The sequence below is a fragment of the Peromyscus californicus genome, unplaced genomic scaffold (genome assembly GCF_007827085.1).
Source record: "Peromyscus californicus insignis strain IS unplaced genomic scaffold, ASM782708v3 Scaffold_5__1_contigs__length_169319896, whole genome shotgun sequence".
In the NCBI taxonomy this organism is placed as follows: domain Eukaryota; kingdom Metazoa; phylum Chordata; class Mammalia; order Rodentia; family Cricetidae; genus Peromyscus; species Peromyscus californicus.
Window position 1 is genome coordinate 56,666,610 of NW_026294573.1, and position 26,259 is coordinate 56,692,868.

At 46.0% G+C, this 26,259-nt stretch overlaps 1 long non-coding RNA gene across 1 annotated transcript in view; it reads right to left on the minus strand.

Moving 5' to 3' along the window:
- LOC128096383 (uncharacterized) overlaps positions 1–26,259 on the minus strand; it is a 36,759-nt gene that overhangs the window by 823 nt on the left and 9,677 nt on the right. The window contains exon 2 of the long non-coding RNA XR_008213634.1: positions 61–10,191. This is a non-coding gene — a long non-coding RNA (uncharacterized LOC128096383). The remainder of the gene's footprint in view (positions 1–60; positions 10,192–26,259) is intronic.

Here is a 26,259-nt window from a genome sequence, read left to right on the forward strand (position 1 = left end):
TTGAGGAAATATTCAACAAAATTAGGAGAGCAGGCTTCAGAAAAATGTTTTACTACTCACTGGTTGTATGGCATCAAAAAGTAACCTGGGTCCTCAGATCCTCAGTTTGATCACTAGAAAAAAATAGAAACACAAAGATGAGGCACACAGAATCAGTTTAGTGACCAAGAGTGGTAAGGAGCAGGGAATTTTACAAACTTCTCAGACATCAATTATTTGATGCTTGCTTGCTCCCTGCCCCCCCCCATTGTTGTTGAGCCAGTTTTCTAGAGGGTTCTATTTTGTTTCCCTATGCATTCTCTATGAATTCTATGATGTTAGTGGTTTTCTAATTAGGTTTTTAACCTTGTGCATTTTTGGTTTTGTTTTCCAGCTTGTCTGGGTTTTATTTTGCATCTAGTTTTCTAAATTCCTTGGTTAGATATTTAGTCGTTTACATCTCATTCATCTTAATTTTTAGGTGTAAACACAAAGGCTATGAATTGACTTTTGACTATGACAGTGGCTGTATTCTGTTTTCATATCAGGTACTTTCATTTTCAGTTTATTAAATGGTTTACAATTGCATATTTTTATATTTTTTTCTGAGTTACTATTAGTGTACTACCTCACATTATACCTTGGTCTAACTGATCTAGAAATGTGTTATCATTATGCAGAAGCTATAAAAATTAAAAGTTTCAGCAAACAGCCTTCTCTATGGCATCTTTTAGGCAAAATATATCATGGCTGATTTTATATATATATATTCTTATTGTGAAAGCAGCAATCCCAGAATGGCAGCAGCTTTTGAGATTCAGATATTTTTTTAAATGGTTACATTACTAAAATATCTGAGTGTGTTATACTCAGAAGTTAAAAAAAATCCTACCCATATCTTTGTTATCAGCACTGTCCAACAGCATTGACCTTGGCTTTTGAATTATGTTCCCAGGATTCCAGAGTAAGCATCAGTCTTTTTTAAGGTTTAATACAAAGCCCATTTCTCTGTAAAGTCTTCACAAACCACACTTTTTGTATCATGTGCTTTGTCTACTAGTCTAGAATTTGGCTCTGGCTAAGAAACCATACTGTAAACTCCTTCAGAGTTAAGATCATGTCACATACTTCTTTCTACACCTTCAGATAACCCTCACTTCTCCCTTCTTTAATCATATAACAACAAGCATCAAGCGCCATGAGTGTTTGATACCACATTTTACAGGATACTTATGAAAGTGTACTCCAAAATATTAGGTCTCAGGTTTAAAGCTGGACAGCGGCACAGTCAAAATAAACTTTCAAAGGTTAAAGTCAACACCCGAGATGCATGATTTGAATATCCTCAAATTTAAGAAATACACATTTGGACCACAGGAAGCAGTAACAAATGTCAGGCTGACATGTCTACCCACCACAGCACACACACACAGCTCATGTTCTGACAAGTGTAGTCGATGTACGGTTTACTTTTCCAGTTGCTGTGGGAACAGCAACGTAAGGAAGGAATAGTTTCTTCTGGCTCCCAGTAGAAAAAGGGACTCAGTCCATCACAGCAGGGAAGGCCTGGCAGCAAGACCATGAGGCAGATAGTCACACTGATCTACAGTCAGGATTCAGAGAACAGACAGGAAGTGGGGCCAGGCTACCCACCCTCAAGGCTCACCCCTGTGACTACTACTCCAACAAGACTGCCTCCTCAAGGTTCCATGACCTTTCCAAATAGCTCCACCAGCTGGGGACCAACTGCTCCAACACAAGCGCCAACAAGGGACCTTTTTCTCTTTAAATCACAGCAGTGGTGACAGCAAGGGGCTCCGAGACGAGTCAAAGAAAAATCAGCACACGGGTGAGACAGTGGCCAGCTCAGCCTACCCTCTGTGCATGCTCACGGATGCCCACAGAAGATCTGTAAAGAAGACAAGCAAGACCATTATTTGCATTCGGAAAATGGGTGTTTAGGGTTCAAAAAAGATTAATCTTTCCAAGGTCATAAAACAAGCAGACAGCTGAAGTAGAAGCAAGCCAAGATCTTCTGTGGTCTTGTCCTCCTTCTCTATTCTTTAGGCTACAGTGACTCTAAATTGATTTAGGAACTCTAGACGCAAGTCTCCGCACTTCATCGCCAACTTGAATGACCAGATTGACACCCGTGGAATTCCCTTTGGAGACACTAGAGAGTAAACACACAATCCCTGCCCTCAAGAAGTCCACAGATTTGTCACGCCGTAACCGTAACACACAAGACAAATCATACCTGCTGTGAGTGCTATGACAAAATTGAGGTAATTAAGAAGGATATTAAGCAACATTTGTTGAGCATTTACTATGCACCAGGTTCTGTCTTAAACGCTTTGCTATGCAGTGAGGAGCATGATACACCCCACCACTTAGCTCACAGCCAGAGCTTAAGCATTGGCAGATACCTTGACTATATCCTTAAAAAATAAGATCAGGGGTTCTCACCCACAGAAAAAAAGGAAAGAATACTTTATATTGAAATTACCTAGAGTAATGCTGAGGAGAAGCAACTGATCTCTTGAGAAATGAGCTCTGAGGGAGAGACGATGATAGACAAGTATACACAGCCTGTGGGGGTGGAATATTCTTCTAATATCATAGGAGCACTGGCAAAGACTTGGGGCATAAGCAGCACTGAGGGAGAGGCATGGAGAGGAGACATTATTTTAGGACAGCCAGAAACTGACTCCAAAGGGATGGCCTGTAGTTAGAGCCCAGAGAGGCTGAGCTCTCCCCGGCTTTGACCTCGCTCCAAGGGAGGCACAGATGGCCAAGGCTATTTGTTTGTAGGTTACATTTTTCCTGAACAGATTCCAAATCCTAGTTTCCAAAGAAAAGAGAAAACAGACTTATTGGGCCAAAGGCTTTCCCTGAAAAATGTCCTTGTGGCGATGTGCCAGCCCAGGATTCCCCCCACAGCCCAGACCAGCAGTCGGCAGGCTGGAGCCTTCCTCAAACCCTTCAATAAGGCAGGGATTAGAAGTCATTCCCTGGGAGATTTTCAACAGAGTCATGTGCCCAGCAGCTCTGCCCCAGTATTTAAGCCCGCCTAGCTTTGGCATGCATCCTGGTGACGTCTCTGTGCCTCACAGGCCCGCCCTCCCCTTTCCTGTTTGGCATGGCCCTGTGCTTCCTGCCAGGCCACATCTCCTCTGAGTGTTCCCTAAGAGTGGTGTTCCCAACCCTTGACCCCAAAACCAGGGTAGGTTGTGGCTTTGACTTCGGTGCTGGACAGAGCCATGGAAGTGACTCTGCTAAGCAGCCTTTCCGCTGCCCTGTAAGGCAGTACTGTCTACTCTCATGTCCCAGCACCCCCTGCACACACATCTCCTATCCACGAGCCAGTCCCAAACCAAGGGTGGGAGGACAGGAACTGTCCACCTGGGTGCAGATGGTAAAAGGATCTAGGGGTATTATCTGTTCCAAACTTTGAAAAGTAAAACAAAATTCAATGGGTCAGGTTTTGTTTCGTTTGAATCATGCACAGGAAGTGGGGGTTGGGGAAAGGATATTTTTTTTTCCTGACACGTGGTTAGGAAAGAATAAGGGCTTCTAAACTAGAGGCCTCTGCTCAGATCCCTGCTCTGCTGGCTCCTATCTCCTGTGTAACCCTGGGTGAAATGCCTAACCTCTCTGACCACTGTAGACTCAGGAGTTTGTGGTAAGGTCTCAGCAGCAGAGCAAGCATTTGGTATGTATTACCGACATGAGGCGTGAGTTCAACGCTGTCCATTTCTTCTCATGCCACCCCTTCCTCCCTGGGATCTGAAGGCAGCCGTGCCGGAGCGCTGGTCTGTTTTACTTCACAGGCTGTTTGTCACATGTGAAGCTGAGTCACCCTGAGTTCCTCCTGCCTCGAGGCTGTGCTCTCCTGAAAAGGATGTGTGGCTGTGCCAGCCCCAGGTTCTGAGTGGACATGCTGTTCTGGGAATCGCGCAAAAGCTGACACGGGATGTGAGGCTGCTCACACAGGCCTGGGCCTCAGTTTTCCTAGTGCTTCTTTGTGCTAAGGCATTTCCAATGAGGACAGCGACGTGTGAGCCTAATGGCTGCCAGGAAGGGCAGGAGCATTCACGAGAAACAGCATGTGCGGCACCCATAAGAACCCCAGTGGTCTTCTAGGGGACAAGAGATAGACTAATGACCGAGAGACAAGGAAGAAGAAAACAGTACTGCCGTCCCTTTCTCTTCGTACTTTATAGGACGGCTTTCATCCCCGCTCTCAAATGTTTACTTGTTTGGAAGGGCAAGGTCATCTCCACTTCCAGATGAAAAGTAGAAGCTTCAGTGAAGTGACACTACTTCCTGAGGTCACACCAGTCAGCTGTGGTCTGGTGTGGCCTTGCCACCTGCACTCATGTGGCTCACACAACAAACAGCTGTGAGTGCCCAGCGTCCTACTGGCTGGAACACAACCCAGGGGAGGAGGTGGGGTACGCGTGGACCTCTGCCTCACAGATAGAGGATCAGAATTCAGAGAGGGCAAGGTGGACACAAGAAAGAGGGACGGAACTCGGGCCTCAAAAGGGGCACACAGCACCCTCTCTGGTAGAGGGGCATGGGGAATCATTCACTTACTCTTTCAGCAGCAAACTTACGCCGGGCTGCCGAACACTTAGACGTGTCCTGCTCATCAAAGTCAACCCCCTCCAGTAGCTCTGATTCCCCGTTAGTGCCACCACCAAATCCTGGTATGAAAACCTATTTCTCACTTGCTGTGGTGCTGCATGCTGAAATCCCCGCACTTAAGAGACAGCGGCAGGAGCAGCTCAAGTTTGAGGCCAGCCTGAGCTACATAATGAGATACACAGGGAGAAGGAAGGGAGGGAGGGAGGGAGGAGGGAGGGAAGGGCGAGGGAAAAGAAGGGAAGAGGAGAAGCAAGGGAAATGGGGAGGGACACAGGACCAAAGACTGATTAACCAGTTTGTTCTGGTAGAAGCCCCACCTCTGCCCAAACGCACCTCCTCAAAGCCGGCCAAACAGCAGCCCCTTCCCCTACAGCTGCCCTCCCATTCCAGGCCCCGCCCCCTCAAAGCCCACCAAAAGCCAGCCCCTCCCTGGGGCTGCTCAAGACCATGCCTCCAGGGCACTTAATGCCTGGTAGTCATATTTGCCATGTGACCCTTTTTCTGTGACCCTTCTGTGACTGCCCGGTCCGCCCTTAAATACGTTCTCCTTCAATATGCCCTGCCACACCTTCCCCTCTCCTAAAAACTGCTTTTCCCAAAATTCTCACCTTGCTGTTCCGACTCACTTTCCCTTCACAGTACCTTCTTTGGGCAGTGGGCTGCCCCAGCCTGATGGGAGCTGCATCACGGCCAGGAAGCATATTTTATCCCTGTGCCACTTTATACCGTAAACTCTCATTTAAGGATTTTAAGTTGGTCATTTGACACGGTTTCCCGGGAAAAGTTTGTAGTCTTCCTGTTAAAAGTTTTTATTTTTGTTAAAAATTCTGTCTTCTTTCTGTGTACGCGTGGAAATGTATAAATGTGTGGCCACTCATGCTTGTTTTAACTTGTCTTGGATGTCTGGATTTGCGTGTCCTGTGTGTCTTGGTTATAGCTCAGCTGATTGTAATTACAACTAGCTGCCCAGGCTCAGGATCCATCCGCCTGTGGGCTTTGGGGAATCTGATGATACACCTAACAGATTTTGTCATTCCCCTGGCCCCTAGTCCTCAAACACCTTGAGAGATCTGAGAATATGACATTTAATATAAAAGCTTTTTATGATAGAGAGACATGTCAGCTCCTGGCAGCATCCTGTATCTCCTCCAAGAAGACAGATGGACGCAGAAGAACTTCCACCTGGAGGATTGCTTCAGGTGTGACAAGGCCGGCCATGCAGCAAAAGGCTGCCTTAGACTGCTGCTGAGACCCTGTCCAGGCTGTGAATAAATGAAGCAACGGGGCATCGATTGCCCCATGCTGCAAGGTCAAGGTGGGCCAATCTCTCCAAATTCCTACTCCACAAAAAAAAAAAAAAAAGAAAAGAAAAGAAAAAGAAAAAGAAAAAACCTATCAGACTTTCTGGGCTTAGCTTCTGTTCCCCAACAACCACAGAGAGACTTGGGACTGCCAGCTGAAAAGCTGTCTCACCTCTGCTCATTTACCTATCCTTCTCAGATCTGATGGTGTTTGATTACCAGGCATTAATAGACTTGTCAGGTTTACAGCTCTTCCCCAGCCCCCAAGGCCTCATTCACAGACTCCATACAGGATAGCCTTTTGCTATGACATCAAGATATAAATCTGTTCCAGTTTTACACATTTACAAGTTCCCGCACAGGTCCACCCCTCCTGCCAGACTCGTGCCAAGGCCAATCCACAGGATGCCCTCCAGATACATCAGGCTCCACACCAACTTTGAGGACACCAACCAGGTGAGGATTGGCAGAGAAACAGCAAATGTGGTGGCCCAAGTACTCCTGGAACACATCACTCCTAGATTTGGCCTGCCACAGACCATACAAATGGACAACGGGCCAGCCTTCACTTCCAGAGTCATGGAGCTCGTGTCGGAAGCTCTCAATGTTTCCTCGAAGCTCCACATTCCCCATCACCCACAATCCTCAGGAAAGGTTGAGATGGCCAATGGACTCATCAAACAACAGCTCACCAAGCTCTCCATTGAACTCAGCAACTTCCTTCTCTGCTTCCTCAAGAAACAGATGCCCAAGGTCTCCAGGATGGCAATTAACCAGATGCTCCTCCACTCGCACCTCCTGCTGAATGTGAGCCCACTGATTCCCAACTCTGCCCTTCCCCACATTGCCCCATGCCTGCAGGAAGTAGCCAGACTTGAATTGGAGCCCCTATACCCAAAGAGTCTGGAATGTTCTGGTGGAAGCCCTACCTCTCTCCCCAGACCCTGCCCCTCAGAAAGTTCTAACAAACACGGCTCCTCCCCTAGAGGAGCTCAAGACCACTCCCACAGGGTATTTAAACTGCCCCCCACCCCCCGAAAAAAGACCAGACATGTGGTTTTTCCATCTCTCTTCCATCTCCCCTCTGGGAGGGTGGAGAATCACCTGGGAATGCTTTACCCATTAAACCAGGGCTTTTTCTAATTCGGTCTGATTCGGTCTGATTTGGATTGTTGCACTGGCGGAGAGGCTTATCAGGGTGCCGAAACTTTTCACAGTTGAAGTGATGATAAATTGAGGTGAATGTAGAAGACATAGGCAGGAAGTCAAGAGTTCAAGGTCATCCTTTGCTATTAAATTGAGTTCGAGGCCAATCTACCTGCCAATCACCTTGCCGTAGTCCTTCTGGTGATACGTATCACTATGTGAGCTGCTGTATTTGGTGCTTACGCATCTACCATGCTTCTCGTCCAGGAGAAAGTCAAGTCCACTAAAGAAGCTACTTGTTCTGTCTGCTTCCCTGCTAAATCCATGGTACGAGTGTCTGCAGGGACTGTGTCCACTTCTGTTAAAAAGAGGAAGAAAACTTACCTTCTTCTGCCTCGTATTTATGAAATCAAACCTTTCCGGGGAAGGGATTATAAGGACGAATGCTTGGAGCCAGGGAGACCTGTAGTTACTGAAGAACACTCAACCTCAGAAGCCAGGCATAATTCTCTATTGCCCTTAAGAAGATAAGGCCTGGGTGAAGACTCAAGCCATTAAAATAAATAACCTGGCTGTGTGCAGTGGCCCACTCTGGAGGCTGAAGCCAAAGGGAGTAAACTTTTGAGGGTGCCATGAGCTATGTAGCAAGTTCCAGGCTGGCCAGAACTACATGGCAAGACCCGATCTCCACAAAACAACACATGAAAAAGTAAAATTAAATAATATGTCAGGGGCAGTGTGTGGAAGCGTGGCAATGTGGTATTGCCATACGGTATGAGGTATGTGGGAGTGTGTGTTATATGTGGTATGGTGTGTGTCTGGTATGTGGTATGTGTGGCATGTGGTGTGTAGGGATGTGTGAGTGTGTGTTCTTGGGGAGTGTGGGATGTGGAGGGTATGGAGTGTGTGTAGTAGGGGAAGGTGTGACAGGGTGTGGAGTCGGGGGAGTTGAAGGGAGATAACACATGTGCATGGTGGGATACCTATGGGTGTCATAGGCAATTAAGAGAGATTTGTAAACAACTTTTAAAGGGTTAGCAAGCTTGAGAGATGGCCTGACATAAGCAAGAGGATCAGTCAGTGCTCTTCATTAGGATATAGCCTGAGAAAGAGTTTTCTGGTGAATCCAGCTGACCAAGAAACCTGTGGAGGAGGAAGAGAAGGTTATTTCAAACAGGGGAGCAAAGTCATGGAATGATGACAAATCCTGGGACATAGAGGTGACAGACTCAGATTCCTGTGTGGTCCCCGGGCTAGTAGGGCATAATAGTGACCAGGTGAGAGGTGAACAGATGTTGTAAAGGCTACCTCAGGTGGTGTTGGACTGTGTCACCAATTCCATCCTCTCTGGTTTCACCCCCTAAGAAACAAAGGGCTGGGAGGGAGATGGAAAGAAGCACCCTCTCCCTCAGGGTACTCTCGGCAAATATGGAGGATGGCACCTAGCTCTGAGGAGGCCTGTGCTTAAAGAGAAAACACTGAAACCGCTGTATCTTTGCTTCAGCTTGCTTGAACCACAATATTTATTTGGAATTTGAAACTCATTAAAAGTGGCCATGAGGTGTTTATCTAGGTCAACTTGAGTTATCAAGAGACCGAGAAAGCTTGGCTGACGTGATCTTGAAATCCCTTCTGAACCTTCAGTGTGGCTGAGGTCTATAACACAGGAAGAGGAGGAAGATGCTGTGAGACTTGGAAGTTGCTGTTGGTCCCCAGCTCCAGCTCAGACTTTGCCAGTTAGTCCCTGTGCAAGGCAAAGTCCTGGGGCGTCTGGAGTGTCCACTGTTTCCTTCATAACACACTGGTATCACAGGCTTTTGGGTTTATTTCAAATAAGCAGGCACCGGGCACATAACAGCTCCCAGCCAATTACAAAACTGTGCACAAAACTGGCCAAGGCTTCCCTCAGTATCCTACTCCATGGTCATAAAAGGGTCCTCCTGAATGCTTCCCAAGGGCTGCCCCCACAACACACACCATCAGGTCTTTTTTATGGGGAGGTAAAAGGTAGGTTTGAGCCTCAGAATACAGCTTCAGTGAATTATGGGAACTTAGGGTATGTGCTTGGAACCACTCCAGGGTTAAATATCTTTTGAAAATTAAAGTTTTTTTTTTTTAATTATCCTGAAAATCTTATCTACTGTGTTTTGATGTCCATCCATGCTGCTTTCCCAACCCTGACTTTCTGCATCTAACTGGAATTTTCAAATGCAAAAGCCAAGCTTGAAAGATCAGAACAGTTAAGCAGCGAATATTGAGGAGTGCTTCTGTTTGCATTACCAGACAATCTACAGTCTCCATTTCCTAGCTCTGGCCACAAGAATTAGACCAGGAGTCTAAAGAGGGAGGAAAGGAAAGGGAGAACTCTGACCCATCCATGTCAACATAGGCTGTTTGAGAAACAATTGTGTGATAAATACAGTGAATTGCCCTTAGTTCTGGGACCCACAGTGAGGGTAGTCTTAGAGGCAGTTAGTATGAAAGGCCTGAACCTGAGCATGAGCCAGTTCAGCCTATTTCTTAGTTCACTAGTCACAGCAGTAAAGAGCTCAGGTTTGGACAACTCCACTAGACCAAATATACCATCCAGAGACATCACCATTCTCCAAGTAAGCAAAAGATACAAGCAGGGAGACTAGCACCACTGAGCACCGACTGTGTGCAAGGTGTCTTGTGTAGACTGTGTTACAGTATGAGGCTCACTGAAACCTATATAAGAAGAAGCTCTGTGTTTGCTAAGGAGGTGACCCCAAATTGTGCACTACTGGCTGTACCCCCATCTCCTTACTGAGTGCCTCATAGCCTGTGGGCACCAGAATATCATACTTTGTAGCTACATGCCTTTACACTAGTCACTTAACCTCTCCATGCCTCCATGTCCCCTAGTGAAATGGAATGTTAATAAGACCTCTCTCGTACTGTAATTGTAGAATTAAATGAGCTGGTTAGTGGAAAGGGTTAAGGCAGTGCTGGCCAATGGTTTCCACCCTGTGTATACAGCCTGCGAACCTGCCAGATGCTGGAGCTCACCTTATCCTCACCCAGTGTCTGAAGAAAGTGCACCTGGCAGGGTCATCCGGTTCTTAATTGGCCCAAGAGTCCTACTTAGACCTGCCTAACAATAACAAGGGAAACAGAACACTTCATTAATTGTTTTTTAAATGTCCTAGGCTTTATAGACATGTATATATTCAGTTTTCAAAACAATTATATGAGGTAAGTGTTGCCAACCCCCAATTTCAAGATGCAGAAACTAAGACTGAGGGAGATCCAGTCATGTTCTCAAGACCATAGAGTTGATGATCGTCCTTCAGAGGTTGAAGTATAGGCAGGCCCTACCTCACCCCCTGGGACTGGCCATAAGACTCTGACTCTGGGCTATGCTGTATTTAGCCAGCCTGGAGCAGTGACCTGCACCCTGACACACACACACACACAGACACACACACACACACACATACACACACACACACACACACACACACACACACACACACACACACACAATACACCAAGGGGACTTAGAGGAGGGAGCAAGCAGACAGGTTCCCACAGAGAGAACTTTCTGGAAAGGGACTGTTGCCCACCAGCTAAACCCATAGTCCTTAGCCTGAGCTGCTCTGGTTGCTCAGAGTCGGTCTCTCTGGCCCCCCAAAGTCCATGAGAAGAGAGTTGGAAATCTCCACTTGGCTCACTCCGCTCTTCCTCTCAGCTGATGTGGCCAGGCTTGGGTTTGGGCAACTGTGCACAGGACATCAAGTATATGTATGGAGTGGAGGAAAGTGTAGAAACTGCAGGATTTTCTTTGTATTTCCTATTTTCAGCTAAAATCATTTTTAGTTTTACAGACTTCTTCATTACTATTTTCATAAGAATGTATATTTGTAACTTGAGGACTAGTCTGTCACCCAGGAGGCTCAGCCTGTGGCTTACAGTGTGGTTCAATCCTCATTTGACATACCCACCAGAGGGGACATTCTGGCTCCAGTCCATCTCTTAATCAACATGGGCCAGTTTTTACCCCCACTTCCCACCACAGGTTAGTTAGTACTTTTGCAGTGTCGTTGATATTACGCACGCTGGAAGAACGACTTGAGCTTTACCGTACACGTTCAGTCAGAATTTCTCACTCTGGCATTTGGGGAGCCGGCAGGAACTTGGTAGCAGTGCAGGAGCCCGAGTCACGGAGCCAGACTCTGGCTCTACCTCCTGCGTGGCTGGCACAGAGGACTAGACCTGTGGGGACCTGCTGCTGAAAGCCCAGGCTTTGTTTACATACGGAGCTAAGGGTGGAAACTGGCCTTGTATGGATGAAACGCTGGAGGGCCACTGGGGGAGGCAAAGAGAAACAGCCTGATAAGAATCTGCAAGTAAGTACGTGAAAGAATGCACTGAAACTCCCTCCCAGGATCACAGAAACCCGACCGAAATTCGACCTTAGGGACCCGCCTGCATGCCCCATCTTGCTGGCTAGACAAGCAACCCGAGGCTAAAATGGCTCTTGAATTGTCTCCAGGCCAGGCCACCTGCCTCCCGTAACCTTCCTTCCTAGCTCTGCCTGTGGGCTCTGACTGTAGGGCAGGGGGGTGCAAGCCTGTTAGAAGGGAACCTCGCTTTATTGAGCACTTACTAGTACTGTTTCAACTGCTATGATGTTATCTCATTGATTCATTCCGGTTTTTCATCTGGGAAAGCTCAGTGCCAGACAGGCTAAGTCACTTGCCCAAGAATACAAAAGCCAGGTGGATGGAGTAGCTTGGATACAAAATTTAACGCTGTCTCCACCTTCCCCCACCCAAAGGCGATGCCCAGAGAGGTACCAGGGCCGAGGTACGCGGTGACAGTGTCTCTGGGCACCACAGCTCCCCGCCCCCCCCAACACACACACACACACACACACACACACACACACACACACACACACAACCCCGGCGGCAGGGTCATTCACCTGCCAGTCTACTGGTCCACAACTTACTAGCCCCACCCGCTCCGCTGATTTAGCAAGCGGAAGTTGCGCGCCCAGTGACTGCTGACCCAGAGACGCTGGTCCTGTCCTACCCCTGGTAAAGGACTGACAGGTGCACCCCGCCGGGCGCAGTTCTCTGGTCTCCGCCCGGATCGCAGCCCTGCATCCGGTCCGGAAGCAATGGAAACTGGTCCTGCCGCAGAGTTCCAGGTAGAGCCCTGCCCACGCCCACCCCACTGCTGCCCCAAACAGGTTTCTTCACTTTCCCTGTGCCGACTCTTGCCCCAGGCGGGAAAAGGAAGCTGATTACTCAATGTACCCGAGGATTGTTCTGGTTCCCAAGAGAACTAGCCACCAACCAATCAGCCAGCTGGACCCTAGTGAAGCCATGGAAGATACTAGGGCTACAGATCCTAGGGCCACCTAGCAAATCTTTGAGGGTCCTCAGGTGACTTCCATGCTCTGTGCTCAACATCAAATCCTACGAAGAAAGTGAGCTGGATGTAAGGGGCCACCAGGATCAATGAGATTCACCAGGCTGTGAAGCATGCCGGAAGCCAATATTGGTTTGCCCAGACAACCTGTTACTGGACCACCATCACGAGTCCTAGCCAGCTACCCCAAAGCAGACTTTTCTGGAAGCCGCAGCTCATTTGTTTCAGCGGGCTTGGCCTGAAGAAAACCCAAACAAGTAGTGGGATGCTTTTATTCCCGAGTATTTGTGACATAGCTGTAGGCACCAAGGATACCAGCTTGACCAACACATATCCTTGCCCTCAAAAGTCCCATCCTAAAGAGCACAAGAGGTTTCAAGTCATTTTGAAAGGAAGTGATGTACACAGACCAAATTTGAGTTAGAAGGTTTACAATGCCTAAAACCAGCATAGATGCCTATGGATACATCATATCCAGTATAGCATCTACCACTGGGATGTTGTTAACAGGTGAAAAACTGGTTCAGAGAAATGTAATGCTTTGTCCAATATTCTATCCAGGTCTCTCAAATCCAACTCAATCTCCATCTTAGGAGCCCAGCTTCTGCCACAGAGTTATCTGACCACAGCCCTGGGGCCAATGCTCCTGGCTATACGTTCCTCAAGATACCCAGAGCCCCTCTGATGAGATGAAAGAGCACTCCACAATGTCCAAGGGTCCTCTGGACTTGACGAGACACCAACCCACACTGGCATTTTCCCCTGGCCACTCTTCTCCCCTTGAGTCCCAGCATCTGCACCTGCTCCAGCCTGGGAAAGAACACGGCATGTGAGGCCATCCCTGTTCCAGTGAGTGACCCTCTTGAGAACCAGGCATGCAGGGACAGATCCTGTCATCCACAGATGTCTCAACAAACAAAACAGTTTGGCAATTACATATACCCTTTGCCGAAGTTTCTGCAATCTTCCTGGACTCCACGGAACTGCTGCCCACTCTGGCGTCACCACAGAACTGCCTAAAGGTCCTTGCATTGACTTATTTACCTAGCCAGTATTTTGGCCTCCATGGCATGTGTGTCATTGTACTCTGAGCTGCTGATGCTCTCTCTGGAGACTTGGAACTTCTGCAGCCACCTGAGATGAAGAGAGTCCCTGGAACAAAGTTATACTAACCTAGAAGTCCCACAGGAGCAGGCAGGCACCACCACACAGTAATTGCTGGGCAGGGGTGTGCTATGTTGGTTAGTTTTTTTTTTTTTTTTAAAGATTTATTTATTTATTATGTATACAGAAGAAGGTGCCAGCTCTCATTATAGATGGTTGTAAGCCACCATGTGGTTGCTGGGAATTGAACTCAGGACCTCTGGAAGAGCAGTCAGTGCTCTTAACCTCTGAGCCATCTCTCCAGCCCTATGTTGGTTAGTTTTTGTCAACTTGACACTAGAGTCACTTGGGAAGAGGAAACCTCGGTTGAGGAGTAGCCTTCATCCGACTGGTCTGTGGGCATGTCTGTGAGGAGATTTTCTTAATTTTTGGTTAATATGGGTGGACCCAACCCATTGTGGGTAGTACTACCGCTGAGCAGGTAGACCAGGGCTATATAAAAAAAATGTAGCTGAGCAACCAGAGGAAGCAAGCCAGTAAGGAGCACTCCTCCATGGTCTTTGCTTCAGTTCCTGCCTTGAGTTGCAGCCCTGACTTCCCTTGATAATGGTCTGTAACCTCTAAGTCAGTGGTTCTCATCCTTCCTAATGCTGAGAACCTTTAACACAGTTCCTCATGTTGTGGTGACTTCCAACCATAAAATTATTTTTGTTGCTACTTCATAGCTGTAATTTTGCTGTTGTGAATTGTAATGTGAATATCTGCATCTCCCAATGGTCTTAGGAGACCCCTGTGAAAGGGTCGTTCAACCCGAGGAGTCACGACCCACAGGTTGAGAACATCCTCCCTGTTGCTTTTGGTCACAGTGTTTATTACAGTAACTAGGACATATGTCTGATGCTGGATACCTAAATACCAAATAAACCATTCATTTCCTACAGATTGCTCTAGGTCCTCCAATTAGACAAAATAATCACGGTTTTAGGAGTCAAAAGAGAGAATCCAGGAAGAAAAAAAGAAGGAAGGAAGAAAGAAAAGACCTCTCTTCTCTAACTCCCCCTCCTTTTGTATGGCGGGAGATCCAGCCCCAAGAGATCTGCAGCCAGCTCCTGGTCACTGCTTTTGTCTACAGGCTGTCCTGAGTTGGGCCCTGACCCTAAACTATAAACACATTTTCACAGAATTCCCACAACAGCCACCTGGGCTCTGAGCACAAGAAAGGAGGAGGGCAGTAACTCTGTTGTCAGATGGCTGAAGAGAAAGAGGCTGAGAGAAACAGAGCCGAGTGACCTGCCATGGTCACATAGATCCCCAATTTCTCCACCCCAGGCTCCAGTGCAGGCCCAGCACCCACACTTTCCTTTCACAGACTTAAGAGAATGACTTATAGGTAGACTTGTGCCGCAGAGCTTTTAGGATTTACTCCCCGCCCTCCCCCCCCCCCCCCCCCCCCCCGAGACACACACACACACACACACACACACACACACACACACACACACACACACACACTGCTCGCATGCTCACGTCACGGCTGTCCTTGCAGTGCACACAGGCTCATGCACGTCCGTGTCTTGAGCACTTTTCTGTATGGAGGTTAGACTTTTTAAAAAGCAATCACGTGGCGGCGCACGCCTTTAATCCCAGCACTCGGGAGGCAGAGGCAGGCGGATCTCTGTGAGTTCGAGGCCAGCCTGGTCTCCAAAGCGAGTTCCACGAGAGGCGCAAAGCTACACAGAGAAACCCTGTCTCAAAAAAACCAAAAAAAAAAAAACAAACAAACAAACAAAAAGCAATCACAAGTAGGATTTTAAAACATCCTAGAAAACCAACTTTTCTCAACAGGCTTTTTCTACTTTTTCTTTGACTATGCAGGTCCAGTGATATCACTTCCCTAGCTCCTTCTGTGGCTCCCCGGTGTGACCAGGATGGTACACGGCCTCCTCTTTCAGCAGACCCCCTTTCCACCTAGATGTTTGGGACCCACAGGCTCACTGTCCTCTGTTCCTTCATCCTTCCAAGGACTCTTCTGCCTTTTGACCTAGTTGGTTCCTAGTCTCCCAGTCTTGAAGCCTCAGGTGAGACAACACCTCCTCCGAGAAGCTCTCTCTGGCCACCTCCCCTCTTCCAAGATTGCAACCCCACCTGTTCATCTCCCAGGAACTTCAGTACCCACCTCCACCATGGCCCTACTGTGCTACACTGGCAGACTTCTTTTTCTGTTCCTCTCATGGCCCCATGATTTTTATTTATTTATTTATTTTTAATTTTCAAGACAGGGTTTCTCTGTGTAACAGTCCTAGCTGTCTTGGAACTCACTTTGTGGAACAGGATGGCCTTGAACTCACAGAGATCTTCCTGCCTTTGTCTCCTCCATGAATTTTTTTGAGGGCAGTGACTATATTTTGTCATTTCTGCTTCCCAGCAGGAACTCTATGGATGTATCCTGACCAAAACAGCGAATAATCCCTCCACCCAGGGCCATAGGGATTGTCTCACCCTTGCTTGGAACACTGATTGCTAAGCTGTGTCTTCACATCCTCTGATTTAAAATTTCCTGGAAGACACTGTGATAAGTTAAATTGTGTCCCTAAACAGTATGACCAGATCCTAAGCTCCAGCCCTCATAAAGGGGACCTAATTTGGAAGCAGGATCCTTTCAGAAAGAAGTAATTAACACTTTCAAGGTGAGATCATTTGGGGTTCAAGGTGAACTTTCTATTCACTGAAGTGTTCTCATCAGAGGAAAGAAACGGAGATTTGGGATGCAGAGAGACACAGTGAAGACAGTTTGGGGTTACGCTGATGCAAGTCAAGCAATCCCACACACACACCCAAAAAAGGGGAGGCCCCCAAAGGAATGTGGCCCTGCTAACACCATAGTTTCAGATGTTCTGGCATCTAAAATGGTGAGAAAAGACATTTTTACTGTTTCAGCTACCAAGCTTACGGTCATTTGTTGTAGGAGCCACAGGGCACAAAGGCCAGCACAAACTGTGTTTTTCATTGTCTTGATGCCACCATCCTGCCCCTGAACCTATTTTGCATAACAGTGGGGCCTCCATAGAAGTCTTGGTGAGGAGTTGATTCAGTATGGCCTTGCCAGTAGCCATCTGCTCGGTGGGCCATGTATGGCCTGGAATTGCCTATAGCATCCTGTAGGCTCCTCCCTACCATTTCATAAGTGGTCGTACACATTCAAACCACAGTATGTATTTACTGAGCACCTACTATGTGCCATGGTCTACAGAAGGCACACACAACCTATTTTTGTAAATTCACATGCTATGGGGGGGGGCGGGGGGAGAGAGAGAGAGAGAGAGAGAATTAAAAATAAGTGAATCACCCTGGCTTAGCATGTATGAGTCTCTGGCTTCAATTCCCACCACTGAAAAAAAAGAAAAGAAAGAATGAATAAATGCATACTGTATCACTTAGAGGTGAGAAGAAAGAAAACAGCATGGAGGGATTAGGAGGGACTGCAGTGTTGTTTTACATAAGCCATGGAGGAGAGCTTTCCGAGGAGGCAGCCCCTCAGCTGAGGCTTCAGGAAGTTAAGAGTGCCAGTCAACAGACTCTCGGAAGGAAGGAAGAACTACAGGTGCAAAGCCCCATACCAAGAATGGGCTGGGAACGTCCAGTCACAGCCTTGGTGTCTGGGGCATCCAGAGTGAGCCCAGAGCTGGTGATGGTGTTAGAGACGCAGATTTGAATCTGCATCCAGGTTCTTCTGCCCGATGGCAAGGAATTAGACACAGGACACATGATTAGAAATAGAAGTAGGAATAGTCTATTACGAAAAGGAGAGGAGTTGGCTAGGGAGCCGGGCCTTGAGCAGCACCTACCTTGACCATGTCTGTACACTGGGCCCACGTAAAACATCTTTCTTGAGCCTGCTCCATTTGCTGTATGACGCCCAAGTAGAGAAGGTTGTTCAGTCTGTTTCGGCTAGCCAGCTTCTTTCGTGTGTTCATTTTGATGGTGCCTTTTCAATCTCTACTACTCTCCTATCTTAGTAATGTTAGAGAGTTTTCCACAGAACGCTCATATAACCAACAGGCCAGTGTGGAAGCAGTCCAGGGTGACAAGATCTGCCCAGGGTTGTGGCAGGAGGGACTGAGGGAAGCAAGGCTCATGGGGAAGATGTTGGTCCAGACAGGGGAACTCAGTCACAGCAGAGCTGACCAAGAGCGGAAGCAGGGAAGCATAGGACAGGAAAGAAAGGAATGGGAAAAGGGGGAAATGGCAGGCGAGAGCAAAGCATGTGTTTGACAGACCAAGTGGAAATTCAGCCAGGTGTTGTTGAATGTAGCACTCTAGGACGGAGACCAGACGTTGGGAGAAGCAAGCTTTGCCAGCTGCCTCCTATGTATACTGTCATACAAGCCTTTGTATATCCTACCTTCTCACACAGCAATCATTCCAAGAAGGATAACAAACCTCTAGTTTATAGGTGCAAAATCTGAGGCTCAGAAATATTAATTTCTCTAAGGTTGCACAGCCAATTGTGGAGTATTAGATTAAGAATGGAAGTATTCTCTTAAGTCTACAGGCTACTCAGCTCAAACCTCACTCTGGCTGAGGACAGAGCAGTATGTAAACACAGTTCCTGCCCAGAAACCTCCTAGCCTGTAGGAATACCATCATATCAGAACTGTTATTATCCCTAGTTTTAGAAATGAGAAAAATCAATGCCCAGTGAGATTAAACGACTTGTCCAAGGCCTAGCAGTCAATAAAAGGTGGAGCCCGGATTCGAACTCTGGTCTACCTCTAACCGCCTTTACCTCCCTATAGCGTTATATAATGTACTTGTTCTAAGATTCAGTAGAACGTGCCTTAAACCTCATTCACAGAAAGATGGCAAGTTTGTTAGTCAGCTTTCTGCTGCAAGAAGGGTTGTGATGAGTCAGTGTGAAGGAGGGCTCACAGTTGTAGAGGTTTCTGTCTGGGACTGATTGGCTTCCTTGCCTTGAGCCTGCGTTAACATAGAACACCATGTCAAGAGTGTGTACCAAAAGAGGCCCATTCACCTCGTGGACAGGACAAAAAGAGAAATGGACCAGTGTCCTACGATCCCCTTCAAGAGCATGCCCCACTATACTCCACCTATTAAAGGAGATTCCAGATGCACCTTCCAAGACTTTAGCACATGGCTTGCAGGGAACATTCAAATCCAATCTCTGGCAGAAGTTATGAGAGGAGCCAGGTCATTTACCCACCACTACTCTAAGACTCTGGAAGAACACACACATACAGAATAAACTTATTGACATATATAACCACACATATGATATGGGCACACCCATAAAGTACACAAATGCATGACATTCCAAAGCCAATGACTTCCCAAATTATCCTCTGCTGTCTGTGGAAGTTAAGTCACTTACTCAGTTATGAATTACCAAAGCCACCTGTCTCTTCTCAACATATAGACAGAAGTCTTCAAATTACTTAACATATGCACTAGAAAACATTGCGGCTTTTGTCTAACTTAATTTGCGTTTCATATACTTAAGTGTAACTTCCCTTGGAAGCTCGGGAGAGAAGGTAGAGTAGTTGAGATCTAAAGCACTCATCTTTTAGGGATGGAGAATGCCACAAAACATGCTTCCTGGTGCCTTGTGAGACCCTGCAACTACACACTCAGTTCCACTTATGCGTCAGAAAGATCAGGTAAGGAGTGTTATGACATTGGCATTAAGTGTGTCCTCTGATAGTTCCTGGTTCTAGGCCTGTCTCCTCTCCCCCTGTCTCTCTGACCCCAAGCAGCTGACAAGGTTCTCTCAAACAGAAGGGGAGCGGGGAGTAAGAGAGTACCTGCTTCTATGCAATCTTGAGATTACAACAGACCCTTCAGAAACCTTCATCCTCCCTTCCTGCTTCCAGTAAAGGCTCTTATGAAGAGCAAAGTTCATAGGCTTGACCTTTCCCCTACATGGTAGAGAGCAACTAGCTTCCAACCAATCCAACCTGTAATTACTATCTTTGGCCATCACAGGAAGGAGTTGGAAAAAAAAAAAGTCAGATGTTTTCAGCATAAAGGCAGGCCCAGGCATCATTACCATGTTGCTAGGTGTTGTTAAGCCACCCACCTCGCCTCAGAGTGGGCAGCAATTAATGTAATTAGCACAGTGATGAGTGTCCTCCACAACGATAAACAGCTCAGCCCTGCAGAACTTGACAGACCTGTTGTTCTCACAAGGCTCCTGACCCTAAGCATCCACCTAGGGAGTGGTGGAGTGCAGTTGAGTAGAAAGAGACCTGCCTTGAGTCACGTGGAACCAGATGTAAATCCTGCCTTTGCTAAGTGCTACCTGTATGGCAGAGGGAGAACTATGTCAACGCTCTGAGCCTCAAGTTTCCTTATCTGTAAAATGGGGATAATAATATTCTCATAGGACTATTATTGTTATCTTTATCATCAATACCATCATCACCACCACCTCCACCATCATCATCCTTATCCCAGCCTAAACCAGGCTGACGTTGAACTACAAAGAGCTAAGAGCTGGGCCAGCCCAGTCTCTTTTTTCTTTGGCTTAGTGAAGAGAAGGTGCTAATATAAGTGGCTTTAAGAAAATTCCTGGAGTTCTACATTCAGAAACTACTGAGAAGTACTCGTTGACCTGAGTAAGCTAATGTCATAAACAATTGCCCTGGGTATTCCTACTGACCCAAACCCAAGCACCACAGCAGTTGGGGGTTGGTAAGAATGTGAGACCTGCTTAGAACCTAATCTAGCAAAACCATGTTGAGAATGGAGAGTCTCACAAATGACATCAGATTATCCAAAGTCAGTGTGGATACAGACGATTACTAGTAAACAATGTCTGTTTTCAGATCCACACAGCCAAGTAGACAAGGGAGGAAGGCCTTCAGAGAGGAGTCACGCAAGCGCAGCTAGGACCCATTGAAATGAAAGCTCTGAGAAGGTCTGTAAGAGGAGAGGAATAGGAGGAGGACCAACATTCTACCCAGCAACTCTAAAGCATTAACCCTCAGTCTGACCAAGGCCTGGGGCACATAGACTCTAGGAAGCATGTATACTGGGCACTGGTAAATTACAAAAGACAAGAAAAACTGTCTTGGGATCCTGAGAACTTCAGATCTAGAAAGGACCAGAGAAGAGTGTTTTTCAGTTTGGGATCCCTCCCACAAAGACTCCAAGACAGTGAGATCCTGGGGGCCTGTGACTTTGCAGGGAAAAATGTAATAAAATTCCCAGCTGATAGCTGTTCTTTTACCCTTTTCTCTTCTATCATAGAGTGAAGCTGAAACTATTAATATTAAAAGATAGCATTGAACCCGCTTTAGTTTGTTTAAAAACAGGGTTTAGAAGTCCACATCGCTGGTGAAGACCAGTGATCTGGCCAAGGCTCCATGATGAAGAAGCTAAGATCCAAAGTGACCTTATGACCTGTCACTCTAGCACATACCCCTTGCTCAATTGGTATGACTGTCTACAAACCAAATGGCAAATGAGAAGAAGTACCCAAGGTTACCCACATTTTAGTCTCTGACACCAGATGCTTATTTAGACGTAAGGACTAGGGACCACAGTATCTAGAAATCATAGTTCGTTAGATTTCTATGATAGGCTCAGATACAATAAACACAACAAATAAAGCCCCAACATCACTACCACCAACACCAAGAAATCTAATATCTCAGTGGATTTTGTGGCACAGAGTTTAGCAGGCATGGCAGAAGGAGCCCTAAAAATGTCTTGTGTGGAGTTCTGAGTCCTCCAGATATGGAAGGAGCCCATGCGGTAATGGCCAAAAAACCCAACAGGGTCTCAGTGACACTGGAACAGGTATTGAGGAACAAAATTTCTTTAACAGTATTGGCCAAGTGCAGACTCCGTAGGGGAAAGTGCTCAACATCTGGTCATTGATGGGGCCTTTTTTCTTGCCTGGGGTTGTCACTATCTCACCTCTGGCTCACACTACTTCTTGTCTGTCTGTTTTATTCATTATATTGTAAGCTTTCCTGGATGCTTCCCCTTAAGATGGTCCTCATTGTTCATCTTCAGGACCAGATGGGTATTTAGAAATCTTCCAGACCGACAGGTGCAATTACTCCCAACTCCCATCAGACACTGTTTACATATTCAACATAATCACATCATAAGTACTTTCAGGTCAGAGGTAAGAGGCAGTTCCCGCCCAGTTACTTCTACCCATAGCATTTATTTACTATTGTGGTTTATGTTAATTGGTTGATTTCTTATTTATATATAGAAACTGTAACACTAGCAATTACACTTCATATTTATTAGGTATTTACTACGTCAGGTACTATGGTATGGGCATAGAAACTCATTGAACATTCACAGTCTGAAATAGATTCTACCATGAGCCTCATTTTATAGATAAGAGGTTGAGATACGGAGAGGCACTGGATCAAATCTGTACACCGAGTCAAGGATACAGCCAGAAATTCATTCCCAGCAACCTGGAGGCAGAAGCTAAGCACATAAACCATAGGAAATATGGAAGCTATGTGCCTACTGTATACTATTCCATCCTTGGGACCTTGTCAAAGCCTGTCATGGAACAGTGCTCAGTGGACAGTTGTTGGGAGGTAAGGAGAAAGGTACAGAGGGGTGAAGGGATGGAAGAAGGAAGAAGGCTGGGGAGGCAGATATGCATTTGGCACTCCTGGATGAAGAAGGATGGAGACCCACTGATCCTTCTTGCCATACTTGGGAGCAACAGGTACATCCCTAGAGATAGAGTGGAGTCATACACTGTTCCTGAAAGAGCTTCCAATCCTAGGCTTGTGTTGCCTGCAGATGAACCCTTGTGCTACCTCAAAGGGTCCAGAGGTTTGCCTTGGCTACTAGAAGAAGTTCAACTGCAACACAACAGTTTTGTCCAGGGACCCTATTCTGAGCCCTCAGAGCACAAAGATGAACATCAGGCACCTTTCTCAAGGAGCTCACAAGCTAGTAAAGAAGAGGAACCTTACTAAAGCCAAAGAGAGGGGAGGACAGAACCTGATCAGTCTGAGAAGGGAAGGAAGGACAGAGGCACCGATACATCTCTTACTGAATACTATCTCTGGGATTGATTGCTTATCCTGATATTGAAGTCCAGAAGTTTGTGGAGGCCTGAAACAAGGCAGTTGCCTATGTGGCCCACACTGCTCTGACGCATAGTACTATAACCCGAATTACTGCAAGGCTGATGACCAATGGGATGACAGTAGTATAAGAGTTGTTTCTGCCCCCGCCCCCAAGATGATAAATCTTGGAAAGCTTATTGTATGGTGCCCCTTTGTCTTTGAGCATCTTCTCTGGCTTCACTCAGCAGCCTCATCCTTTCTCAGCCTTCTGTCAAGCAAATTTTGCCAGCTCCAAAGTAATGTCCTCTATGAGCTGTAGCATGTAAGTGTGGATGAATTTCCTCATTCTAATTTAACAAGTCTTTGTAATTCTTTCAGTTCTATCTTAGCATTGTGGCCATGGTTTGTTTTTTTTTCTTTCTTTCTTTCTTTCTTTTTTTTCTTTTTCAAGACAGGGTTTCTCTGTGTAGCTTTGCGCCTTTCCTGGAACTCTCTTGGTAGCCCAGGCTGGCCTCGAACTCACAGAGATCCTCCTGGCTCTGCCTCCCAAGTGCTGGGATTAAAGGCGTGCGCCACCGCCCGGTGTAGCCATGGTTTTCTAAAAGGTTGTATGGTCTACCTCAAACTGGGCTTTGCAAAAGATCAGTTTTTTGGTTTTTTTTAATGTTCAACTCTGCAAAAAAATGGTTTAAACACATATACGCTACATAGCATATATGCATATATACATATGTATATATATACACATTTGTTAAAAACAGAAATGTTATCAGTTCAGCAATGACTTTTCTATCAGGTATTGTGACATTCCCACTGAAATTGTCTGAGGTAACTAACAATCACCACAATCATTCTTCACATGAGGAAACAGGCTTAGAGCTGTTAAGTGACTTATCTAATGGTGATAAACCAGGCCTCGAGCCTATGTTTTCAACTCCGTCTACTCAGTCTTCATTTTATCTTCAGCACTTGGTACAGTTCTAGTACCTGTCAGCAATGGAATAATAAACTATTCTAGAAAAAAATTAATACTATCCCTATCATCTATCTAGTGATACAGTTCATAAAAATCGAGGGAAAGAAGAAAATTAAGCTGTTTTTAAGTTCCCACTACTAGTTAAAATGCCACTGATTTTTTGAACACCCATAGGTGTAAGATAGCTTTTATTATGCAGTTTTATATATGCAAAATTGGTGCTCAGCCACTGAAGAAAATTATCAAAGTGAAATAAATTACTGGGAGGGAAATGCATTTATAACTTTATTATTATTATTATTATTTCATACAGGAGTGCTGTATTTACATCATTTCCTCCTCCTCTCTTCCAACCAAGCTCCTCCCATCTCACCCTCCCCAATCTCTCTCAAATTCATGATCTCTCTTCAATTATTGTTCACACACACACATACACACACACACACACACACACACATACACACACACACACACACACACACACACACACACACACACACACCACTGAGTCCACTTACTTTTGTTTGTATGTATGTACATATGTTTAGGGCTGACCACTTGGGACCAGAGTTTTAGTTTGAACCTAAGTCACCCTGATTCCAAAGTTCATAATTTTCTACCCTATCAACAGAGGATCTCTAACACTTTTACAATTAGAGACAATGTTCAATCATGCATGAACAAATCTACTTAATGATTTTGCATTTATATTTACACTTGCCTAAAGGTTTGAGCAACCAATTACTTGTAATCAATGAATTATAGTTCCCAACACAATCCAATAACATCTATGCATGTTATTGGACAAGTAAGACATATAAAGAGAAGAATTAAATAGATTTTAGATATGTAAGTGAACATATAAAATGGAAAAGCTGATGGGTGAGTGACTGAAATTTGAGGAGTCTGACCCTGACAAACTACTGCCTAAGACATTTGTGTGGGGGAGTGTTTGATTGATTCTCATATTAGCCATACTTTCCAAACTACTTGGAAGAGAATGGAAATTAGAACACACCTGATTTCCTGGCCAGCATTTTAAGAAAATTAATCTCTCTCCTCTCTCCCTCCCCCCTCACCACCACCCCTCTCAGATTATGCCTACATGTATACCTGGTGTCTGTAGAAGCCAGAAGAAGGTGTCAGAACCCCCGGAGTTCTGAAGTTACAGATGGGTGTGAACTGCTATGTTGGTGCTGGGAACCAAACCTGGGTCCTTTGCAAGAGCAGCAGGTACTCTTAAGTGCTGAGTCACCTCCCCAGCTCTTTAATGTTCTGGATCACTGGGTATGCTAATTCAGGGCTCCCCTGTGGCTGCTCTAAGAAGCACTTGGTTCTCTTTGGCTTGAGGAAGCAATAGAAGATGACACTGCAGTTTTTAAAGAGCTTCTCAGAACCTAGTGAAGATTCCCAACTGACCTAAATATTTGCTGGCTGGGTTATGCGAAGCAACAATCAAAGACTCTAGATACACCCATCATACCTGACTTTCCATTCTATTTTTGGCCACCAAGTTATTGTGTCACTCAGTTAATTCACATCGGGGGATTTCAGTGACAAATCATTTTCTAGCAGTGTAGACAAACCCTGCCCAGAATGACCATTTTGGCAAAAGCAACTTTCTGTAAGTTGGGAGGCACCTGTTTATCATAGGCACCTGATCCTTCCAATTCTGGAAGGTGGGACTTTATGACAAGTAGCAACAGTATAAGCCGATGGCCTCTGGTTTTTGCTTATTATTAGTGTCACACCAGAAGCTTCATAAGCCAAGCTGGTTTCAACTTTTACCTGCTGTGCCAGGCAGTAAGCACTCTGGTTGAATGTCCATATTTGCATCACTGTGTCCACTGTAATAACAGAGTGTGTAGTTTTACAAAACGCATAGTACTTCAGGTGATGCTGAACACAAACTCCTTGGTAAATGCTCTTTCTCCTTGCTTTATTGTTTTGGTGTTATGTTTACCATGGTATATTACTATTCAGAAAATACTCCCTCCTTCCTTATACAACCTCCATGACTTCCCAGCTCCATTGATATGAAACTTGGCCACATGACATGCTTCAGACAATGACAACACACCAGAACTAAGCCTGGGCCTTGAAATGCTTAGTGTGTTCCCACCTACCATGTTCTGTGCCCTGAAAGTGTATCCCCCATAGAGGCTGCCTCTCTAGCAGAGATCCAGAATGAGACCCATCAGGAAGCCCTGAGTTTTACCCAAAGTCCAACTTCTCCAGCTTGCATATTACATATGCATGCAATACTGCATCAAGGCAGCAATTCCAGGAAAAGCCATCGTGACTTAGAAAACCACAGGGGTGGTTGGAAGGCATGGTGGACAGCAGAAAAGACTGAATGAGGGCCTGGGGAAGGCTAAGCCACCTCAACTGACTACAGGCCAATGAGCAGAATATTAAATGCTCAGGGCTGGATGAAGCTTAGATTTTTGTGGTGGTTTGTTTCCTGATAATTGCTGGTAAGTTGACCCATTTTGCACAACACAAACTTAAAAGAAATCATCTCAGTTTTAAAGAACAATCCCCTTTCCCATCAAGTACTAACCAGGCCCAGCCCTGCTTAGCTTCTGAGATCAGACAAGATTAGGCACATTCAGGGTGGTTGCAGGTGCAA